The following is a 7,618-nucleotide window of genomic DNA, read 5'->3' on the forward strand; positions in this document are numbered from 1 at the left end:
GACACCGGTTTGCATGGTGCGCCGGCTTTGGTTGCGCCACTCAAAATATTCTAGTACACTCTAGGACGGACGTTTAGCAACAAGCGTTGCAGGTGCTAATCGCGGAGGCCACAGTAATGACGAATTACTTTACTTTACCGCTCATAGAGGGCAACACCACCCCGCCGACCAAGAGCACTGTGAGAGGAAAGTGTGAGACATAAAAGTCGCGTTTGTAAAGCGTGTAGAGTCTGTGACTGTGGCACACTGGAGAGCGTGCCCGGCATGTGTTCTTGCGGACCGAGCTGTCGTGGGTTCGATGCCCGTTAACAAAAATTGTTTTCTTTGCCATCAGATGGTGTACATTTTTTCAACGTCGTTTCCGAGTCGAAAATACGTCACTGAAGTCTTGGTGGACCCTGGCATAAAACACTTTTTTGTTAAAAAGAGCGTAACTCATGGGCAGGATTTTAAATGCGAAGCATTTCTTAGCGAACTTCTGCGACTTTGAGCGTATCTATCTATCTATCTATCTATCTATCTATCTATCTATCTATCTATCTATCTATCTATCTATCTATCTATCTATCTATCTAGCCGCCTACGACTTTGTGCTCTCCTGGCCGTTTCGTTAATAGGATTTACACCAAAATTGGTATGGCAAAACATGACCTTATGACGAACATAAATGACAGGTCATAACATGAAAATCATGATATCCATGTCATGAACGACATGATTTACATGCAACTGTTTTGGTGCTCTTGCGGCCGGTTCGTTAGTTTGCTATGTACCAAAATTGGTGTGGCGTGACAAGAGTGTATGACGAACATAAGTGACAGGACCTAACGTGCAAATCATGACACGCATGTCATGCACAGCATGACATAGGTGCCATGCTCATGGTGCGCTGGCGGCTGTGTCGCTTGCCTGATACACACCAAAATAGGTATCTCGCGACGTGACTGTGTGACAAACACAAATAACAGGTGTTAACATGAAAATCATGACACGCATGTCATGCACAGCATGACTTACGTGCCATGCTCATGGTGCGCTGGCGGCCGTTTCGCTAGCTTGATATATACCAAAATTGGTATCTCGCGACGTGACTGTGACGAACACAAATAACAGGAATTAACACGAAAATAATGACACGCATGTCATGCACAGCATGACTTACGTGCCACGCTCATGGTGCGCTGGCGGCCGTTTCGCTAGCTTGATATATACCAAAATTGGTATCTCGCGACGTGACTGTGTGACGAACACAAATAACAGGAATTAACACGAAAATCATGACACGCATGTCATGCACAGCATGACTTACGTGCCACGCTCATGGTGCGCTGGCGGCCGTTTCGTTAGCTTGATATATACCAAAATTGGTATCTCGCGACGTGACTGTGTGACGAACACAAATAACAGGAATTAACACTAAAATCATGACACGCATGTCATGCACAGCATGACTTACGTGCCACACTCATGGTGCGCTGGCGACCGTTTCGCCAGCTTGATATACACTAAAATTGGTATCTCGCGACGTGACTGTGTCACGAACCTAAATAACAGGAATTACCATGAAAATCATGACACGCATGTCATGTACATCATGATTTACATTCCACGCTCATGGTGCGCTCGCGGCCGTTTCGCTAGCTTGATATACACTAAAATTGGTATCTCGTTACGTGACTGTGTGACGAACACAAATAACATGAGTTAACATGAAAATCATAACACGTATGCCATGTACAGCATGACTTACGTGCCACGCTAATGGTGCGCTGGCGGCCGTTTCGCTAGCTTGATATAGACGAAAATTGTATTGCGTGACGTCTGTGTGGCGAACATAAATACCAGGTGGTAACACGAAAATCATGACATGCATGTCATGTAGGTACTATGTAGACGCCACGCTCATGGTGCACTTGCGGCCATTTCGTTAACTGGATATATACCTAAATTGTTATGGCATGACAGGAGTGCCGAATATAAATAGCAGGTCACGCATCCTATATATCTAGGAGAATATATGTTTCATTAGCATGGCATATACCAGATTGTACACGCATGCATGTTTGACAATGTCGCGATATATCTCAAACCAGATGTCACGAAATGAATGACTTCATTAGCCTTAATGACAAACAAGACGATGTATGCAGCTCTTTGCTGGCTGCTTCGCATTACATCGATTCCCACACTGCGTGGGATCTGCCGATTTTTTTTATGTAGTGTTATTAAAACCACAGCTGGAAACACTTGAGTGCAGCTTCACAATGGATACCGTAGCGCGAAACGCCATTTCTGAGTTTCAAAGAGCCGCCAACTTAACGTCGCCACTTTCTGGCAACAAGCACTGCAGCATCCGTCTTTCTGTAAGCCGCGTTAAATAGGTACTGCAGTGATAGAGCACCGCCTGAGCCCAGACCTGATGCGAATGGAATGGGGACGCGGAATCAGACGCTCGGGAAGCAGTATTACGCGTATGTCGACGAATGAGGACACCCCGCACAGGCGTAAAAACGCGGTCGTTTGCATGAGCTAGCTTTGGATGCAGCCTGATATCTCCGCGTGCGCGAGCACGCACTTATGCCCTCCATCATCGCGAAAGCGCAGAGACAAGGGCTTCAAGAGTATTTAGTAGTTGAACCGAGAGAGCCATGGCGAACAGCGTTGATCTTTGTATGAATGCGGGTTAGGGAGCCATGCATTGTGCCCAAGCGCTGGCTCCAAAGTTCCTGTACTGGCTATGACGGTACTGTACACATCAGATCGAATGCTGTCGGCGAACGCCTTACGTTTGCTGCACGCTAAATTAAAAGGAAAATACCGTGCCCCTTGGTGGAACCCACTAAGGGATACTCATGTAAGCTCACCGAGTAAAGGTAATCGTTCAACTAAGGACAGATGCTATTGTTATTCCGCAATAACGCCATAGACCACCCCTTTGAATCTCTTCATTCCAAAAGAAAAAAATAAAGAGGGAGTCTTCAGTTGCAACGTTACCACTTCAACGCAGTACAAATGACGAATCTTCGTGCGTGATGGGCGTCGACAGGCATATAGATTTAATATTCCTTGAAATTCTTGTACCGCAGAAAGTATTATTCGGTGAATGTCGACGCCGAAATGAATCGTACAGCCCAAACAGAACATTGTTGAACGGCAACGATCACTGATTTGTAGCAAAAAGCCCGTAGCCAGGAATTTGTTTTCGGGGGTGGGGGGGGGGCACTTTCTGAAAACCTTGACTATTTGGGAAAAACACCTATTTTGTATATTTATTTGTGGTACAAACACATACATCACCAAAATTTCGGAAGGGGGGGGGGGGGCAGCCCCTCCCTGGCTACGGGTCTGCGTAGCAATATCCTTATGCAGCATAATTAACCGGCCGCATCTTAGGCATTACCACGTTGTCACGTCGCAATTTACATATTCGCGAAACGTCGCCAGAAACGTCGCCAAAACTAAATAATTAGTTTTTTCTAACATAATCTCTCCACCGTCCTTCAACAGGTCTGATGTTACCTGATCCTCACCAGCTGCTTTGCCTCTTTGCATTCCCTTTAGGGCTTTCTTTACTTATCCTGTCAATACTGGTGGGATGTCAGATTCCTCTGGGCTATTACTGCTTCCTCCCTGTATACGAAGTGTCTCTCGACGGGGAGGATACCAGAATCTTGGAAGAATGCCAACATTCCATAAGAAAGGGGACATCAAGGACCTGAAATATTACAGGCCCATCAGCTTACTGTCCGTTGTCTACAAGCTATTTAAAAAAGTAACTGCTAACAGAATTAATACGACATTAGAGTTCAATCAACCAAGGGACCAGGCAGGATTTCGTACAGGCTTCTCAACAATAGACCATATTCATACTATCAATCAGGTGATAGAGAAATGTGCGGAATACAACCAACCTATACATAGCCTTCATAGATTACGAGAAGGCATTTGATTCGGTGGAGATATCAGCAGTCTTGCAGGCACTGCGGAATCAGGGCATCGACGAAGCCTATATAAACATAATGGAAGAAATCTACAGCGGATCCACAGCCACTAGAGTCCTCCATAAAGAAAGTGACAGAATCCCAATAAAGAAGGGCGTACGGCAGGGAGACACGATCTCTCCAATGCTCTGATCTCTGATCTCTCACCGCGTGTTTACAGGAGGTTTTCAGGGCCCTAGACTGGGAAGAATTAGGGATAAGAGTTAATGGAGAGTATCTCAGTAACCTGCGATTCGCTGATGACATTGCATTGACGAGTAACGCGGGAGACGAATTACAGCTCATGATTACTGAACTGGATACAGAAAGTAGAAGAGTAGGTCTGAAAATTAATATGCATAAAACTAAAGTAATGTGGAACAATCTTGGCAGAGAACAGCGCTTTGCGATAGGTGGCGAGACACTGGAAGTTCTAAAGAAGTACATCTACTTAGGACAGGTAGTAACCGCGGAGCCGAACCATGAGAGTGAAATAACTAGAAGAATAAGGATGGGATGGGGCTCATTCGGCAAGCATTATCGAATCATGAATGGTAATCTACCACTATCCCTCAAGAGGAAGGTATATAACAGCTGCATCTTACCGGTATTTACCTAAGGAGCAGAAACCTGGAGACTTACAAAGAGGGTTCAACTTAAATTGAGGACGACGCAGCGAGCGATGGAAAGGTAAATGATAGGTGTAACCTTAAGATACAGGAAGAGAGCAGAGTGGGTCAGGGAACAAACGGGGGTTAAAGACATCATAGTTGAAATCAGGAAGAAATGGATATGGGGCGGGCACGTAGCACGTCGGCAGGATAACCGGTGGTCATTAAGGGTAACTGACTGGATTCCAAGAGATGGCAAATGCGTGAGGGGGAGGCAGAAAATTAGGTGGGTAGATGAGATTAAGAAGTTTGTAGGTATAACGTGGCAGCAGAAAGCACAGGACCGGGTTGATTGGCGGAACATGGGAGAGGCCTTTGCCCTGCAGTGGGCGTAGACAGGATGATGATGATGATGATGATGAAATAATTAGGGATTTCGGTAATTATTTTTCTGAAAAGGGTACTCACTTGTAACAGCAGTTTTTACAGTAAGTTGTTTTGCGAAGAACTTGACAACAAAAAACATTTGAACCTATCGTCTTACATATTTGGCTCCCGTGGTTTTTTTTGGTTTTTTTTTTCAGTTTTGTTTGGTCGTAGTTAACTGTGACAGACTGTATAACTTGTAGTATTTGCCAGAACCCTCATAACCACCTACACGATCAATAAATATTTCCAACTGGCATTTTGTTTCCGCAGCAACATCATTTCTGCCCTGGAAATCTTTCGTGAATAATGTGTTTTCTTTGAGCGCATTCGAATTATTTTTGTTCAGCTTCTGTTTTGGTTATTATACATGGAAGCGTAGCCTGTCATAGGGTGCAGCATTTCTGACAGCTCGTACGCGTGCGGTGTTGGTCCGTCATTATGGCGAAACGGTTGCATTGAAACATGCTTAAGCACTTCGTTCTTGTGCTCAAGTGAGACCACCTTCATTAGATTCCTTTGTTCTCCATTTCGCTTATTAATACATATTCTTTCGTTCACGTTGCAGGCGCATCTATAAATACGAATACGTTATCTAAGCTGTCAGCACCAATGCAACGAAAAACATAGAATCAGATTAAAATAAAAAAAGAAAACAGATGGTCATTCGCTAATCGAGTTTTATAAAAACGATTTTTGATTACCTGCGATACACGTCGAGCAAAGATGCAGGACAAAATAAAACACGAGTGAATAAAATACAAAAAATAGACAGGCGAGGAAACAAAAGGATTTAATGACTAAGTAACGGTTCGCATTAATCTCCTCACTCGCCAGCGTGTCTTGCGTTTCGTACAGCCACTGTGACCGGATCATAACTGCTCGGCAGCGCAGGATTTTAGATGGATATTTTTGAGGGGCTATGGCCAGCATGCGGGCTGACACTTCTTTTTGTTCAAAGAAAACTTGGGACTAATACAGAAAGGTAAAAAATGTGAGATGGTCCTTTTTCGGAAATGCGCCCTTTTGTCCCTGAAGGCAATTCTCTGTGACAGTTCATTTATAAACCACTCGAAATCCCTAATTAACGCCCTCATTCCTTTCTAATAACGCCGGATTTAAATCCTCAAGCGTTGATTTCGGCAAATAATAAAACACTTTAATACAGTAATGCACGGCTCTTTCTCCGTCTGTGTTTTAATACACTTTTAATAAATTTACCTCACTGTAATCAATCGGGGATTATCTGCACGAGAAACAACGAAGGCATTTTGAGCATTACAGTTTTTACAAACGCCCCCTGGCCTTACCATGCGAAAAGAAAATTCTGCTCTTCGTTGCTTGCGCTGTGACTAAGCCCACAATATACGTAGAAGCGTTCCTCTATGTTTGAACACGTCACACGTGCTTGTCATATCTTTGGTGCTAAACAGCATTTCCCTCTGCTCTTCGATAATATTTTTCGTTCGTCAAACTAAGTTATTCCTCACATAAAGCACCTGAGCACTTTTTCTTTCTTAGCACGACAAAGACTGAATCTTAGCACATGCATAAGAGCCAAACGTAATGTTTGCGAAGGGAGACACCGAGCCGAGGCGGTGGCTCCGAAACGAACAACACACACAAGTTCCACACCACGCGCACCTTTCTCTCAGCTGTAGCGAGGATGTTTATATATATTGTGAGGGCACCCCATGGGGGCCGTACAACAGAGCAAAGTATTATACAATATTACAATATGCTGCAAACTGCGTCGGCGCTCTAGTCAGCGTTGACGTCACCGAGCGGCTACAAAAAGGGTTCCCCGGCGGAGGAAGGCGTCATAGCGGAGCAATCCAGGCAGCCACAAAGTCGAGTAGCAAGTAGCCGCTTGCTTGTTCTACGCAGGTACGTCAGTAGCTGCCTACTTCGTAGTAGCATACTATACCGTACTTAGGCTGCTGGATTGCTCCGTTTATTGTCATTGCAATGTCTTCAAAGCCGCCTTCAACGGTGAAGGAGGTAGCCAGTGCACTTGCAGAATTGTCGGATAGGCTCGACAAGCAACACGCTGAATTAAAGAAGGACATAACTAAGGTCATAGAAAAAGAGATTGCCTACATCCGGAAGGGCATGGAATTCATTAACGAAAAATTTGAGATGTTCAAGACAGAAATCGCAGAAGTAAGGAAAGAGCTTGTTGAAACCAAGACTAAGAACAAAGAAATTGAGAAAGAGCACGCTCGCCTTTTCAATGACCTGAAGGAAATGAAAAAAGAAATGATTGACTTGCAGCAGCACAGTCGCAAGAACAATCTTGAAGTTAAAGACATCCCAGTCGCGCCAGGTGAAAACCTTGTCTTAACCATGAAGAAAATTGCTGTCTGCGTCGAATACGAAATTCAGGATTCATACATTGAAGTAATTCATCGTGTTCCGACAAAGGATAAGGCCAAACAAAATATTGTGGTTAGGTTTGCATCTCGCAAAGTCAGAGACGGGGTCCTGAAAGCAGCTAAAAAACACAGACTAAACACGTCGTCCTTAGATTTGAAAGACAACCTTCCCATTTAAATTAATGAGCATCTGTGTTCTGCAAACAAAGTACTTCTGAGCAAAGCG

The sequence above is a fragment of the Rhipicephalus sanguineus genome, chromosome 5 (genome assembly GCF_013339695.2).
Source record: "Rhipicephalus sanguineus isolate Rsan-2018 chromosome 5, BIME_Rsan_1.4, whole genome shotgun sequence".
Taxonomy (NCBI): Eukaryota; Metazoa; Arthropoda; class Arachnida; order Ixodida; family Ixodidae; genus Rhipicephalus; species Rhipicephalus sanguineus.